Source organism: Ambystoma mexicanum, chromosome 6p, assembly GCF_040938575.1.
Source record: "Ambystoma mexicanum isolate Mex_15411 chromosome 6p, UKY_AmexF1_1, whole genome shotgun sequence".
NCBI lineage: Eukaryota > Metazoa > Chordata > Amphibia > Caudata > Ambystomatidae > Ambystoma > Ambystoma mexicanum.
The window spans coordinates 1,483,302,439-1,483,316,943 of NC_090935.1; positions in this window are offsets into that span (position 1 = coordinate 1,483,302,439).

Sequence of the window (14,505 nt, forward strand, 5' to 3'; positions counted from 1 at the left end):
GCGCTAAAATGAAAAAGTAAGGGCAGCAAACATGCTGGCCGTCCCGAGGCTCAAGCCTCGGGACGGCCTCCTCCCGCTCTTTCATCAGGCCGGCCTAGCGAGATCCTTCCCGCCTCAGTCACCTTAGGCGGCAGTCATCCACGGAACACCCGGCCCCAACGGCAACCCCTGGTTCCTCCTCACGCAAAATGCAGCCCCTGAGCCCCTCTCCTCAGCTCGGGGTCTGGGTTGCGACTACTCTCCATGGAGCCAGTATCGGACCAGCTTCGTTCCACATCGGACCTGCTTTGGGACCTCTCCCGCGGCCCTTGGTGCCCGCCTTCATCGTGCTGGTGCCGGATCCACAGGGTCCTTGTGGACGGTGAGGATCTGTTCCAACTTGAGCGGAATCGTCCGGAGCCTCGGGACGCCCTCCTCCCACTCTCTCTTCAGGCCGCCCCTGCGGGATCCTTCCCGCCTCGCTGTCATCCAAGGCAGCACGGTTAACCCCAGAGCCTTTGCACGCTCTGTGCAGCCCCCGGAGCACCTCTCTTTGGGTCCGGGTGAAGCCACAGCCAGCTACAGTCCAGCTGTAGTCCGGATCCGAGCCCTCCACTTACACACACAGGGCCCCGACAGACAGCGAGGGTTGGATCGGACCTCATCTGTATCAGCTTGAGCCCCAGGACTGCCCCCTCCCACTCTGCCATCGGGTCGGACCTGAGGGAATCTTCCCACCTTGCTGACATTCAGGGCGGCAGTTATCTCCTCCCACCACTGCACACCCGATACCAGCAGCAGCCCCTGGATCCTCCTTACGCCCACCGCAGCCCAGGAGCCCCTCTCCTTGGGTCGGGGTTTGGGTACAGCTGCAACCACCCTCTCAGCACGCATATCACCAGCTTTGGATTCTCTCCTGACCGCCGGAGCACCTCTCATTGGGTCCAGGTGAAGCCACAGCCGGCCCTGTGGGATCCTTCCCGCCTCGCTGTCATCCAAGGCAGCACGGTTAACCCCGGAGCCTTTGCACTCTCTGTGCAGCCCCCGGAGCACCTCTCTTTGGGTCCGGGTGAAGCCACAGCCAGCTACAGTCCAGCTGCAGTCCGGATCCGAACCCTCCACTTCCACACTCAGAGCCCCGTCGGACCGCGAGGGTCGGATCCGACCTCATCTGTATCAGCTTGAGTCCCATGACTGCCCCTCCCACTCTGCCTCGGGTCGGCCCTGTGGGATTCTTCCCACCTTGCTAACATTCAGGGGGGCAGTTATCTCCTTCCACCACTGCACACCCGGTACCAGCGGCAGCTCTGGATCCTCCTTACGCCCTCTGCAACCCAGGAGCCCCTCTCCTTGAGTCGGGGCTTGGGTACAGCTGCAACCATCCTCTGAGCCTGGATCTCACCAGCATTGGATTCTCTCCTGACCGCCGGACTCCTTACAGCCCTTGGAGCTCCCTCTTCATCCCACGAGGTCCGGTCCCTCCTCTTCCTCACTTGGGATCCTAGCGAGCCTGCTTCGCTGCTCTGCAGCCCTCTTCTGCACTGTGCTGGGTCTAACCAAGCCCGCGATCATCTGTCATACAGGTTTCGGTGCCTCTCGGGCCACCTACCTGGCTCTAGCCCAAGCTGTGACAGGTCAGCTCTGGGAGTCCCCTCCATGGTTCTGAGGCGCCCTGCCTCCTCGACTGCCGCCTTCTTCACTACACTGAGCCCTGGGGAGCCTCCAGCCACACCTGGAATCAGCTTCAGGTCCTCTTGAGTGGTAGTACGAACTTCGGACCTGTGCTGTGGTAACTTTCTTCATTCTACTCTGATACCACACACAGCTGGCCACTGGTCTCCCCCAGGCCTCACTTTGAGTACTTACTCCTACGACTCGTTGGCCTCCTGCTGATCATCTCTCTGCATTGGTCACCTCACTTTCCTGCCTCAAGCACCTGGACTCCTCCAACCTCTGTCTCGAGAACCTACACCCTCTAAATCTTTTGGCCCATTCCTGCTGTCTCTCACCATTGACTTGCGTCCACCCTTGATACCATCCTCAATTGGACTCACCAACTTGAATCCCCAGTACCTACTCCCCCTGACCCCATGCGATCCGCCATATCTACCTTCCACCTCACCCTGTCCCCCCTCTCCCCTGCCTTCCCACTCTTCCCCCTCTCCCTTCTACTCTCCTCCTTTCTCCTTATGTCTCGTCCCCTCCACTATCCTCTCCGCCACTCCCCAGCCTCCCTCCTTCCCCTTCTCACCGCCCTTACCTTCTTTAACCCCCCACTTCCAACCATGCTGCCCTCATGAACGCTGCTCTCTGGAACGCTAGATCCATCTGTAACAAAACCGCTGCTACCCTTGATCTATTCTTTCGTCTTAACCTTCATTTCCTCTGCTTAACTGAAACCTGGATTCCCCCTCATAACACCTCTGTCCCGCTTCCTTGACGACCTTGTCTTCTTTCCTCCATACTCCCCGCCCCTCTGGACGTGGTGGAGGCATTGGTCTCCTGTACCACCCTAAATACATCTCCTCCTCCTCCTCCCCAACTCTCCCCTCTTTTTCTTCCTTTGAATTCCTCTACAAATCCTTCTGTTCTCCCCACCCTATTTCCTTCCTGATCATCTATCGTCCTCCTGGTCCTCTCTCCTCCTTCTTTGAAGACCTGGATTACCTCCTCTCACTTATTTCTCCCTCCCCATCTCCTCTAACTGTACTTGGTGACTTTAACATCCATCTTCCTTCCCCCCCCCATTTTTCTCCCCTACTCTCTATCCTTGATTCCTACTTCCTCTCCCCCTTCCCTCATCCCCTACTCATTCCTCTGTTCCACTCTTGTCCTCATCTTCAATTCCTCCTATCCCCCTCCCCTGTCTCTTCTCTTCCTGTCTATCTCTCTGACCATGCCTTACTCTTGTTCTCCCTCTCTCCTTTCTCTTCCTCCACTATTACTAATCCCTCCCCCCCAATCTTCTCATGTCGCGAACTGCGAGGTTTCTACACTACCCTCTTCTCTGACACTTGCTCTTCCTCTCTTCCATCTCACCAAGACTTTGCACTACTCTCTCCCGATGATGCTCTCTCTGCCCTTTCATCTTTTATCTCCACTACCCTCGACCAACTCTATCCTCTTTCGCTCTTCCGCCCTACTCAGAAACCTCCTAAATGCTGACTTACTTCCCATCTTCGCTCTATGCGGCGCCTTCTCAGACGATTAGAGAGACTATGGCTCAAAACTCCCTCACTTTCCAATCAAACCTCTGACTTCTCTTACCACGCACTTTACAACTCTTGTCTTGCAACGGCCAAATCCTCCTACTACTCTAACCTTCTTCAATCTCAAGCCTCGATTATTCCTAGTCTCAAGAAACCCTCTGCTGATCCACTGCTTACTGCTAACTACAGACCTATTTCTCTTCTGTCTTTTCTTTTTAAACTCCTTGAACGCCTTGTCTACTCTCAACTCTCTTCCTTTGTCTCTTCTTCCTCCCTCCTTCCTCCTTTCCAATCTGGCTTCCGTCCTAAACATTCCACCGAAACTGCCCTCGCCTCTATCCTCAACTCCCTCCTCTCCGCTCGTCATGCGAAGCAATCCTCTATCCTTATTCTCCTTGATCTCTCTGCTGCTTTTGACACTGCCGATCACCCACTTTTGCTCCACACTCTCTCCTCTTTCGGGTTTAAAGGCCCTGTCCTAAAATGGCTATCCTCTTACCTTTCCTCTCGTTCATTTGCTGTCTCATGGGGAGGCCAGACCTCTCCTTCCTTCCCACTTAGTTACGGTGTTCCTCAAGACTCTGTACTTGGTCCTTTCTTCTTCTCTCTCTACACCTCCCTCATTGCCCCTGTTATCTCCTCCTTTGGCATATCCCATCATTTCTATGCCGACGATACTCAACTTTTTCTCTCTTTCTCCTCCTTCACACCTGATCTCCACCTTAAACTCTCCACTTGTCTCACAGCCATTAAGAACTGGATGTCCTCCCGGTTTCTCTCACTCAACACCGATAAAACCGAAGTCCTTTTCTTCCCCTCTAATACTCGTCCTCCTCCCTCTCCTCCCCCTTTCATCCACTTTCCTCCTTCCAATCTCCCTATCTCCACTCATGCTCGCAACCTAGGTGTTCTTTTTGACTCCTCTCTCACCTTCTCGCAACACATTTCACTCACCTCCCGCTTCTGCAGATACCACCTCTACAATATTCGCAAAATCCATCCCTCCCTCACATTCCATGCTACTAAACTCCTAATCTCCTCTCTCATCTTCTCCCGCATCTTCTATTGCTCCTCTCTAATCTTCGGTCTTCCCTCATCTCAGCTTACCCCTCTCAAATCTATTTACCACTCTACTATTCGTACCCTCTGTCTCCTTACCTCCCGTGACTCCATCTCCGCTTCACTCTCTCACCTTGGCTGGCTACCTTTCCACCTACAACTTAAATTCCACTTTCTCTGCCTTGTATTCAAAACCCTCCATGGTCTTGCACCTCCCTATCTCTCCTCCCTTCTCTCCTACTCCCCCTCCCGCCCCCTTCGTTCTGCTGACCACTTCCTTCTCACTGTTCCCCCTTCCCCCTGTGCTTCCTCCCGGTTCCGCTCCTTCCAACTTCTTGCTCCTCTGCATTGGAACTCTCTCCCCCTCTCAATCCGCTCTCCCACTTCCCTCACCTCATTTCGCACTTCCCTTAAATCCCTCCTCCACTCCCCACCTTGATGCACCCCCCTGCCCTCTTTACTCCCCCCCTGTTCTTTTTCCCTTCTTTTAATCCCTCTCTCCCTTCTACCTTTACTTTCTTCCTCCCCTCCTATTACATTTATTCAACCCTTCCCCTGCCCCTCCCCCAACACTCCTGTACCCACTCCACTCCCTCCCCCTCAGTCAATTGCTCTTTGCACTGTTTTGCTGAATGATTCAAGTTGTAATTTGCTCATAAAGTTATTGTTATTACTCTGTATTTTGTTTTCCAATGTACAGCGCCTTGGTGTAAAGCGCTCTATAAATAAATAAATAAATAAATAAATCAAAGTTTCTCTCCAAATCCCACCTCCTTGCTTCCTGTTTTCCATATTGACAATACTAGCGGGGTCATTACGAGGTTGGAGGTAAAAATGCCGCAATTTGCGGCATGATTACCTCCTTACCGGGTACCGGGTCCGGGTTCCTCAAATGAGGACTTACCGGGTCATTCCAACCTTGGAGGACCCGGTAATTCCTCATTCGAGGAACCCGGACCCGGTACATCCCCATTCCCATTCGAGCCCTCTGTTAGGCAGAAACCTGTGCAGTTCCCTCTGGGACCACTGCATAATTTAAGACTACAGGTTGTTGGCAGTAAACCCAATTGGTAGCAGTCAGTACCACCCAGATTTACCTGGTAGCTGTGGCTGAGCAGTCCGACTTCTCTCAAGAAGAATTAGGCAGTATGCAGAGTATTCACAATAGGTCAAAAGAACACAGTAGAACAAACAAACACTGACCAGAGCTTGGTGTAAAGGAGATATAATTATTTATTTAAAAGAAACACATCTAGTTAAACACTCTGGCACTAATATCAAGCAGTTCAAAAACACGGTCACTAAAAGATATACACTCCCTCCAACGATTATTAGACAAGTCTTAAGTAAAGCAATACTTATTTTCAGACTGCGGTGAGCGCTTAACGAAGATGGCACTCTAATCAATCGGTTAAAAAGGGAGAGAAAGGCAGAGCAAAGATAGAAACAGATCCCAACACTTTCGGAAGAACAGAGTAGGAGAAGAAGGCTGGTTAAAACCGTAAGGTCAAAGTTAACAAGGCCGGACCCACTTTAAGAGGCTCCAGTCGAAATGTGTCCAAGGTCACACGTTTAAAAGTGCCCAAAAGTCTCGCAATAGTTCAGAAGGAGTTGAATCAACAGAAAGGGACCAGTTAGATGGTCAAGACGGCCAGCCCAGTCCAGAAGGTTAAGGGATTATTGTTACCTTGTAGCAATCTATAGAAAGGGAGGCCTGGCTGACAAGGTTCCTTAAAACGGTGAGAACGCTCCAGCGGGGGCAGTTGTTCCTGGCAGCGGGTGCAAGTTGGTGCTTCATCTGGGGGAAGAGAGGATCTTGTTGGGGAGGAAAGCAGGAGTCCGTTGCACTGCCAGGAAAGAAACCAGCCACGGAGTTCTCAATTAAAAGGAGCAGTCCTTTTATTCGCGGTCCTGTGGTAAGTGGCTATCCGGTTGCCGGGGTGCTTGGCACGGGCAATTCGACCACAAGACGTCCTGGGATGCGAGAAAAGAAGGTAAACTGGTTGTGCCCACCAGTCAGGGGAAGAAAACTCTCCAGACGGGAGATCTCCTCTGTAGTTGGGAAGTGGTGAGTCGGTTCAGCAGGGCTCCACCGGTGGTGTCGTCGCAGCAGGTCGGCTCAGCTTCTCCCTCGTCAGATTTTCAGGTCCTGTGGCGACTTCTGAAGTTCCAGTCCCAAAAGCCCTACTTTTATGCAGCACACCCCCATTCACTCAGCCTAGCTGTCAATCAAACATGCTAAGTGGTTTGGGCCAATCACACAAGAGTGCGACTTGAGTTACCAAGGTAACTCAGTCCAGGGTGCCTAAACCCCCTCCCACACCCCCTGTGGTACCCAGACAGAATGGCACCACTTTTGTAGGCTTCTGTGGAGAAGCCCGCCAAAAAGTGGAACAAAGGTCTCAACCTTTGGTTTGGAGTTACAGAGGCGAACACAAACTCCATTTTAAAACCAAGTTCTGGCAGAAAATACCAACCAGTGAATTAATATTAAATAAATAAACCGGCAGTATGTCAGAGGCTATGTTAAAAAGTATTAGCCTTTGAACAATGGGAAAATCCCATAGAGATATATTTGCGGTTGAATATAAAAAGTAGTATCCACTGCCACCAGCCAAACCTCGACGAGGGGGGACGGGACCGTGCCCCCTCGAATAACAGACCCAGGGGCAATCAAATTGCCCCTACCAGTACGTCCACAATATGATGGTTTGTACTAGTTCTGTTAGTAATTTGGGACTAGTAAAGCCAATGGTGACTTTACATGCCCTGGGAGACTGTAGTCAGTCCCAGGGTATGGAGTCTATGGTGGGGAGTCACTATGACACCCCTGTGTTACTGCACGGAGGGTGCTGTGTAACACACATAAAAAAACATATGAGACCCTATGGAGTAAAAGACCCCATAGCCCATGAAACACATTAACATTCAAAGGAACACCATAAATCATGTCCACGAGTGGGAGGAAAAGAGTCTCACTCTTGGCAGGAGAAAGAAACAAACACCAGAAATCCAGCAAAGCTGCTGGGGGACTCACTAGGTTAGGAAACTCAGCCTAAACAGAGAATTCTCCCTAACACTCGCCCCCCCCCCCCAGACTAAGGGACAGGAGGATTTAATCCACTCCTGGATGAATCTCATACCTCTAGTCAATGACATACATCCTAGAGAGACCATCAGCATTTTGGTGGTGACACTCTGACCTGTGCTCAATGGTGAAATCAAACTCTTGCAGGCAGATTGACCATCTCAATAGTTTTGGGTTTTCCCCTTTAATTTGCATTAACCATCTCAAGGGTTGGTGGTCAGTCTGAATGACAAAAGTAGAACCATACAAGTATGGCCTAAACTTCTTCAGAGCCCACACAATAGCAAAACACTCTTGTTCAATGGTTGCCCACCTTGTTTCAGGATCCTTCAGTTTTCTACTGATGAAGCAAATGGGGTGCTCCCTACCTTTCCCATCCAGTTGACTGAGGACTGCACCTATTCCTACATTTGAAGCATCTGTCTGCACAATGAAAGTTTGGTGGTAGTCAGGAGCTCTGAGTACTGGGGCTTGGCAAAGAGCCTTTTTCAGGGTTTCAAAGGCCTGATTTCATTCCTCATTCCACCTAAACTTTTTTAGGGAATTTAGGAGAGGAGATGACATTCAGTGGAGAAGCTATGGTCCCATAGTTCTCTATGACATTCCTGTAGTACCCAGTGAGGCCCAAGAAGGCTCTCACCTGGGTCTGAGTAGTAGGTGTTGTCCAATTTTGCACAGCTTCAATCTTACTGGGCAAAGGCCTTATTTCTCTACCTCCTACCTCATTTCCAAGGTAGACCACTTTACTCTGTCCAATCTGGCATTTACTTGCCTTTATGGTCAGATTGGCCTTTCCAAGAGCCTGCAAAACATATCTCAGGTGGTCCACATGTTCTTCCTAGGAATTGCTGAACACTGCTATGTCATCCAAGTATGCCATGCAGAAGTCCTCCATCCCATTCAGAACCTGGTTTACCATCCTTTGAAATGTAGCAGGTGCATTTTTCAATCCAAAAGGCATAACCTTAAACTGGTATAAGCCAACTGGGGTAGAAAATGCAGTTTTCTCCTTGGCATGGTCTGTCAGGGCTATTTGCCAATAGCCTGACGTCAAGTCAAATGTGCTGAGGAGGGTGCGTGGCCTGGAGCGCCACTGATGAGGCTGCTCCGTTAAGGGCCTCCGTAGGGACCCGCGGCCTCAACTAAGATTTAGCCGGCTCCAGCAACGCTGCTGCTGTCCCTCTGGCGGGAGAAGCTGGCGGAACCACTCCCGCATCCACCGCTCCAATTTTGAAGAGAAACGCTGCAGGAACCTCGAAAACACGGCTGAGAAACTTGGCGCAGGTGCCTCACTACAGCGAGCCAAGATGGCGGCCGTGACCCAGGCCCCGCATCTCCTCCGGCGCCCAGTGGCTAGACGCCCATAGTACCTCCTGCTCCCTCCCTCCGCTCCGGCCCCGAGTCTCTCGCTGTCGGGGGCTGCTGGGGAGGCTGCCGCTCTGGACCCCGGGGCCCTCCTGCCTGAGGCCTGGGCGCGGGTCCGGGACCTCTCCATCCGCCCCTCCCCCCGCTCCCTGCCGGGGTCCGCTGGAGCGGAGACTGGGGTCGACGTCATCTCCCTTCTTCCTCCCGAGGGCCCCGCCAGCATCTTGAGCCCGAGCGGAGCCACCCCGGGCCTGCCGACTCTCTGGCCTGCCGGACACGACCAACACACCTCGGAGAGAGGCCCGCCTGGAGCTCCCCAACCCTCACCCGTTCAGCGGCCCGGCTCCCTGGAGGGACGACCGAGCCCCCGGAGCCCTCCTGCTTCTGGACCAGGTGCGGGGGCGAGGGCTCTTCATCCGCCCCCCCCACCTCCTTCACCGGTAACTATCGGCGCCGGGGGCTGGCGGGACGGCAGCGTCTCCCCGAGGGGACCCCGCCTGCAGCCTGAGGCCTCCTTCTGCCTACCGAGACATCACATCTGCCCCCTCTCCACCGAAGGATACACCTCCACGGCACCGGAACCAGAGCCTCCTTCCAGCTTCCTGGGGCGCCCATGCCCACCAGATACCTCGCCAGCTGAGGAAAGTGGCCACGTATCACTCCTACCGCCCCCTGGCTTCACAACATCTCGCCTCGACCTCCTTCTGAAGGCACCCCCACGTCTCCTGCCGCCATAATTTCCTGGGGCGCTCCTGCCCACTCCACCCGCCACACCTATCATCCTGGATAGCTGCAGCCCCCTGGGAAGGTAGGCATCTACCTCAAGCTGAACCAACCCTCCCACAACATCCAAGAGTGGCGATACCTGGAAATAACCTCCGCAACCCTGACAATAAATACGGCTGGCAAATCACTCTCACCCCCGAAAGACATCACTGGAGGAGGCCTCATCCCTCACCCTCCCAGGAGTCCCTGTCGATAGCAGATCCGGCCGAGACTAATCATCCCCCCCAAAGCACCCCCCTAGGTGCTCCCAGCCAGAGGAGGATCCCCAGAGTCTCAGCCCCAGCAAAATGTCGAGACTCACCAAACCAGCCAAAACAGCGGACATTTCCACCATGCTCCTGGCAACAGACAAGACAAGGAAACCGGACCCCCCACCTAAACTCACCCCGCAGAAGCCCCCAGAAGAACAAGGTAATCTCGCCACCAGAGATGACTTGATGGCCTTCATGCGGGACATTAAAGCTGAGATCCGGTCCTGCATGACCGAGCTCACCACACGACTAGAACAGGCGGACCAACGACTCACGGAAGCGGAACAGAGGATAGGAGAGGTCGAAGACTTAACTCAGAACCACGATGCAACAATAATAGAAATGCGACGCGAGATCCGAGCGCTCCAGTCCAGTAATGAGATCCTCGCATTCAAGCAAGAGGACTTAGAAAACAGGGCTCGACGAAATAATCTGCGCATCCGTGGGGTCCCAGCAAAGATTCAAGATAAAGAGCTCCCGGAATATATAGGCAACTTCTTCCAGGCTCTCCTCCCGCTCATGGACAAAACCCAACTCGTCCTGGACCGAACCCACAGATTGCACCCGAGACGAGGAGCAGATTCGGACGGCCCTCCCGATGTGATCACTAGAGTCCACTTTTACGCTACCAAAGAGGCCATCTCGGCGATAAGCCGCACCAAAGATGAACTGTCATTCATGAGCTCCCCCCTGCAGATATTCCAAGATCTCTCCCCGATCACCATACAGAAAAGGAGAGCTCTCAAGCCCTTGACTCTATTCCTCCAGAGCCAGCAGATCCACTACCGATGGCTCTTCCCCGCTACTTTACAATTCTCGTACCAGGGAACCCTGCGTAAAATTAGCCACCTGGAGGACGCGAAATCTATTTTACACCCGAGCTCTCCAGAGACCTCACCCACCCACAGTCCACACCTCCCGCCAGAGGAACCAGATCAATCACCCCAAAGACAGCAACAACCCTGGAGCCAAAACGAAGCATGGCAGCACCGCGGGCCCCGAACGGCCCGGGCATTGGGATCTTAATGATGAATTGGAAGAGATAAATGTAAATTACATTGTTAATGAACTTTACTTTCTTATATCTTTCTCTTCCCCACAATCCTCCCTTTTTGACAACCCTTACCTTTCTGTATGTGCATATAATTCTGTGGTCTCATATGTATTGATTGGTTACTTTGATCTACCTTACTGTTTTCTTTTTCGGATAATATATTATGTTTTGATGGTTATTGATGTTTTGTTTTGACATGGGATGACACTGAATTTACATTTATTTTCCTCTTAAATCCTTTGTGATTTGATGGATATGTAGTATAGGCCAGGTTTGATAAGGGCCTAAGTGAGGCCGAAACACCTGTCACTATTGGGCAATCTTTTTGAATGGACACTGCACACAAAGATGTTCACCTTCATATACGCCTTCTGATCATAGTGTTCTTTGACAGAAATAGCAAGTATTTACTGAACACAGAGGAAACCCTGGTGGATGTATTACTTCTAAGGAGTGGGTATACCTTAAGACACAGAAGAGATGGGATGGGCAACAGATCTTAAAACCAGCGCAGAGTGACAAAGTGTCTATACCCAAAGCCCTTCTTTAAACACAAACACTCTCATAACTCAATGTGACATTTGTGTTTTTTTTTGTATTTATTTGGTATATAAATAGCACTTTAATCCAAAGCGCTTTACATAGCAAATTTATAAACACAGTACAAAAATGAACAAATAAAAACCGATAGATGCACAAAATCAGCCCTGATGGATCAGATGTAATTTCAATGTTTTGCGAAATAAAGAGTAAGAGGTGATAGAACGTAGAGAAAGAGGAAGAAGAATCCAGTGCAGGGGAGCAAGGCAAGCAAGTGCGCAAAAAAGTTGATTGTGCACAGGGAGGGGCTGGAACTACCAATCGCAACTGAGTATTAGAATGAAGAGAGTGAGAACGAGTGTAGAATGAGACCAGTGAGGAAAGATAATCAGGAGTAAGACCATAAAGAGATTTGAATACCAAACAAAGAACATTTAATTCAAGCTGTGCATGAAAAGGAAGCCAACCCAGGGTATAGAGAGCAGATGATACTGATTCACGTGGAGTCAGACGAAAGAGTACCCGAATAGCAGCGCTGAAAACAGATTTTAAAGGAACAAGTCGAGATGCAGGAAGACCAAAGAGTGCTGTAGATCAATAGAAAAGACGTGAAAAGATTAGAGAAGATATGAGCAGTTTAGTTGCATCAAAAGTTAGGAAAGAACAAATTAAAAATTAAAATTTTAAATAGATGATAGCGGCAAGCTCGAGAGGAAAATGATGAAGCAGAATCAAAAGAGAAAAAAAAGGAAGGGCCCCAAGACCGACCCTTGTGGGACACCATGAGCAAGAGGATAGGAATCAGAAGTTGTTCCACCCCAAGAGACAGAGAAAGTCTGATGATAGGCAAGATTTAAACCGGGAAAGAACAGAACCAGAGAAACCAAAAGAAGAGAGAGAGGCTAGCAAAAGTCGGTGATCAACAGTATTAAAAGCAGCAGAAAGTTCTAGTAAAATAAGAATAGAAGAATGTTTAGAGTAACAGTGAGTGAGTAAGTAGTTTAGAACTGAGAGAGGAGCAGTTTCAGTTGGGTGCATAGGTCGGAATCCAGATTGAAAACAAGGAAGAATAGAGTTACTGGAAACAAATGAAGAGACTTGAAGTTAGACAAGGCGTTCAAGTAGTTTAGATAGATAATGAAGAATGGAAATAGTACGAAAGTTATAAACAAGAGAGGGATCAGCCAAAGGTTTCTTCAAGATAGGAATGATGGAATCATGTTTAAAAGAAGAGGGGAAAGTTGAGGTTAAAAGACAAACATTAAAGAAAGAGGTAAGATGATTGCAGAGCGGGATAGACCTTAGAAATAAAGACCAATGGAATGGGATCCATGGGTGCAGCAGTAGAATGGCACGAAGCATCAGAAGAGAAATATCTTTATTTGTAACAGTAGAGAAATGAAAAATAGAAGCAGCCCGGGGAGGAGTAGGTGAAAAGGATAAACTTAGAGAAGAAGATGGAGAAGAGTCGATAGCAAGGCGAAGAGGAGTCACCTTGGAAGAGAAAAATGAGGCAATATCAGAGGCAAATAGAGATGAGTTAAACGAGGGATCCAGAGTTGGAGGAGAAAGAAGACGAGAGAGGGTTTGAAAAAGACATCATGGATGAGTTGACTGGGCATGAAAAATATCTGAAAAATAACAAAGAAGAAGACAGTCATCATATAGGATATGGTATGATGAATAGGTATTTAAAGTCATTGTCATGCTTGTGACAAAGTCATTGCCTTTCCAGCCGGTGCAAAGCACGCCGCATTGACTGAAGGTGGGTGGTAAGCCATGGTTGAGTAGGTTTATGGGATACATTAAAAAGAGAAGCAGGAGATACATTAACTAAAATATACACCCTCCTATTAAGTGCTCTAGAACATAATTATATAAATTATACAAACATTTCTCATCATTACCCTCCACTATTAGGTGAATTGCATCACGTTAATATCTCATATTTTTTACTTTTAAATAATGTTTCAAAAACCATGTATGAAGATCTAAATAACAAGGACATAAAAGCAAAAAAGGTCAAAATCCTCAACCCAACCCTGATTACAAAAACAATTCCTAGAGGTCTCCTTAGGATCCCACCTCATCCTATCTTTCAGAGGTAACAAATTCATCCTCATAAAAATTATAAGCCTTCTACAAGGCTCGGATCTAACTTAACAAATCTCTCTGCGCCAGTGAGTAAAATCTTGTGAAGCGCTAAAATGAAAAAGTAAGGGCAGCAAACATGCTGGCCGTCCCGAGGCTCAAGCCTCGGGACGGCCTCCTCCCGCTCTTTCATCAGGCCGGCCTAGCGAGATCCTTCCCGCCTCAGTCACCTTAGGCGGCAGTCATCCACGGAACACCCGGCCCCAACGGCAACCCCTGGTTCCTCCTCACGCAAAATGCAGCCCCTGAGCCCCTCTCCTCAGCTCGGGGTCTGGGTTGCGACTACTCTCCACGGAGCCAGTATCGGACCAGCTTCGTTCCACATCGGACCTGCTTTGGGACCTCTCCCGCGGCCCTTGGTGCCCGCCTTCATCGTGCTGGTGCCGGATCCACAGGGTCCTTGTGGACGGTGAGGATCTGTTCCAACTTGAGCGGAATCGTCCGGAGCCTCGGGACGCCCTCCTCCCACTCTCTCTTCAGGCCGCCCCTGCGGGATCCTTCCCGCCTCGCTGTCATCCAAGGCAGCACGGTTAACCCCAGAGCCTTTGCACGCTCTGTGCAGCCCCCGGAGCACCTCTCTTTGGGTCCGGGTGAAGCCACAGCCAGCTACAGTCCAGCTGTAGTCCGGATCCGAGCCCTCCACTTACACACACAGGGCCCCGACAGACAGCGAGGGTTGGATCGGACCTCATCTGTATCAGCTTGAGCCCCAGGACTGCCCCCTCCCACTCTGCCATCGAGTCGGACCTGAGGGAATCTTCCCACCTTGCTGACATTCAGGGCGGCAGTTATCTCCTCCCACCACTGCACACCCGATACCAGCAGCAGCCCCTGGATCCTCCTTACGCCCACCGCAGCCCAGGAGCCCCTCTCCTTGGGTCGGGGTTTGGGTACAGCTGCAACCACCCTCTCAGCACGCATATCACCAGCTTTGGATTCTCTCCTGACCGCCGGAGCACCTCTCATTGGGTCCAGGTGAAGCCACAGCCGGCCCCGTGGGATCCTTCCCGCCTCGCTGTCATC